Source organism: Hypanus sabinus, unplaced genomic scaffold (assembly GCF_030144855.1).
Source record: "Hypanus sabinus isolate sHypSab1 unplaced genomic scaffold, sHypSab1.hap1 scaffold_53, whole genome shotgun sequence".
NCBI lineage: Eukaryota > Metazoa > Chordata > Chondrichthyes > Myliobatiformes > Dasyatidae > Hypanus > Hypanus sabinus.
This window is the reverse complement of record NW_026781391.1, coordinates 861,245-863,814: the sequence shown is the minus strand read 5'-3', so window position 1 is coordinate 863,814 and position 2,570 is coordinate 861,245. Positions and strand designations below refer to the sequence as shown.

General features: G+C 44.2%; 1 non-coding gene across 1 annotated transcript; it reads left to right on the top strand.

The window, feature by feature from the left end:
• The first annotated feature begins 2,029 nt into the window (after positions 1-2,029).
• trnap-ugg (transfer RNA proline (anticodon UGG)) lies at positions 2,030-2,117 on the top strand. The gene is given in 2 exon segments: positions 2,030-2,065; positions 2,082-2,117. It is a non-coding gene; the product is annotated as a tRNA-Pro (tRNA).
• The last annotated feature ends 453 nt before the right edge of the window (positions 2,118-2,570 follow it).

The following is a 2,570-nucleotide window of genomic DNA, read 5'->3' as shown; positions in this document are numbered from 1 at the left end:
CTGGTTTCGCGTACCGAGGAATGTGAAATGGCCTTCTATGTAGATCAGGGAGAGCTGTAATGCTGTGAAAAATCAAACCTGTGCTGGAAGTTTTCACTAAACGCTTTGGTGCTCCAGCATCTTGCGTGTATTCCACTGTCTCATTCAGCTGTGACACTGAAGTGAAAGCAGCAGGAACACTTGAGTAGGCTCATAAGGGGAAGGTAGAGGAACGGTGCGACATAGGTAGGAGCGGGCACCGTAACATAGAACATTGAATAGTACAGCACAGAGCATGTCATCAACCCAATGACGTTATGTCGACGATTTAACTTAGTACAAGATCGATCAATCTCTTCCTTGATATATACCTCTACATTTTCCTATCTAAAAGTACCTTAAAATACCTTAACCTATCTGTGATTATCATGATCCCGACAGAGCGGTCCAGGAGCCCACCACTCTCTCCGTAAAGAAATTCTTTCTGAAATCCTCTATACAGTCCCCCATTTCTTATATTCGTTTCCGGAATACTCATTTCCGCCTGTGAAGCAGGTCTCACTCTCGATCTCTCCCTCTTATCATCTAAAACATCTAATCTAATCTAATCTATTTTATCATCTAAAACAAAGCTGTTCATCCAAAGAGGCGACATTAAATTACGAGCAAGAATAAAACATCGATCCTGAGGGTTGCCAGGAAATGAAATTCTAGAGAGAATGTTTGAAAGTTCCACGGAGGTTACATGGATGGTGGATGGCTGAACACAGGAAAGTTTAGACGGAATGTTGGAGAAGGCAGATACTGGAGCCTGCCGGAAAGTCAAGCTACCCGATGGACTCAGCAGGTTATGCAAGATATGAAACGGTCGGTATGCATGAGCAGTATCTCGATCCTCAACGTTAACCATTCTCTTTTCTCCAGATCCCCACCTCTTTGATTTCCCTGTTTGCTTTAAGGGGACGGGGCAGTCCCCTAAAAACCCGCTGCACAGAGAACAAAAGAAGTATTAACCGTTAGGTCTCGACAACGAGTAATAAGTCTATTATATTTGACATCCAGAACAACCTTGGACTCATGTCACGGCGCAGGTTGAGAGACTGGTTCTGAAATCACATTGTGCGCTGACTTTCATTAGTCAGAGATTGAGTTCAAGTGCCGCGAGGTTAAGTAACTCTCTCAGACTCAGGTTAGACCACGCCTGGAGGATCGTGTCCAGTTCAGCTCGTCTCAGAATAGGGAAGATCAGGGATGAAGGATCAATGATTAATTATATAAATGCCGTGGTTACAGTATGGATATAGAACAGAATGAGCATAAATAAAACATACACTAGCGTGTACTTACAACGTTAAATGATAGAAATGTGCTTTAAATAGTTTACATCGTGTTTCAGTGAGTGGGGTGATTGATAGAAGGGGCTTGGGGGAGCGGTGGTGCTACTAAATAGAATGGGTGATCGGAGCTACTCTCTGGCGCGAAAAAGTCCTTTAGAGAAGGTGCACCGCAGGTTCAGCAGAACGTTGCCGCGATTAGAACACGTCTTGTGGGGGAAGATTGAGGAAGCTGGAACTTTTCTGTTCGATTCTACAGAGCGTGATGGAGGTGTATAAGATTACAAGAGACACAGACAGGTTGGACAACAGCAGAAGGCATACGTTGAAGATAAGTGGAGGAAAGGTTAGGTCAGAGGTAGGTAGATTTATTTTGTACACAGTGTGGTGGGTTCTGGGAACGCACCGTTCCCACACACAGTTCGCAGGAATGTGCTGTTCGTCGTTTTCACAATAGGAATATCAAAAAGATACCTGGATAGACAGATGGCTGTCGTGAAAATAGCGGATTATGGTCTCTGTAGGAGGGAATAGTTATAATATCAACAGAGTAGAGCTACACTGGTGAACTGAGCATCCTGGGCCGAAGATCCTGCAGTGCCTTGCACTGAACTTTGGTCATTTATCTACTTTAGACGTAAAATTACCACCTGATGCGTTGGCAAAGGTGACTAAGAAAGTGAGAGGCAGCAGTGTTATGACATAAACACAGAACGGGCTCGTTGGTCTAGTGGTATGATTCTCGCTTTGGGCCTGAATTTGCGAGCATGCGAGAGGTCCCGGGTTCAAATCCCGGACGAGCCCCTTGATTGATACGTTTTAGAACTTCAGACATTGGAGCGCAGAAGAGTGAGGGAAGATATTTAGATGTACAGGAAGTTATGAGAGCTGTATATGTGGGTCACTGCCTGTAAGCTTTCCCCCTCAGGTTAGGACCGACGACGACTAATGAATGACAGAAGAATGAGGGAAGATATTTAGATGTACAGGAAGTTATGAGAGCTGTATATGTGGGTCACTGCCTGCAAGCTTTCCCCCCTCAGGTTAGGACCGACGACGACTACAGATCACAGCTTTAGAGCGGACGGTGAAAGATTTGGTTTGGCATAGAAATTAAATGGATAAGGAGTGATGATAAACTGAGTGGCTAATCCCTGTTTCTCCAGTCTTCTGTTTCTGTATGACTGAAATTCAGCTCTATCAATAGGAATTTGTACTGAAATACGGAAAATGACCATGGATAATTGGGTTTGAGTA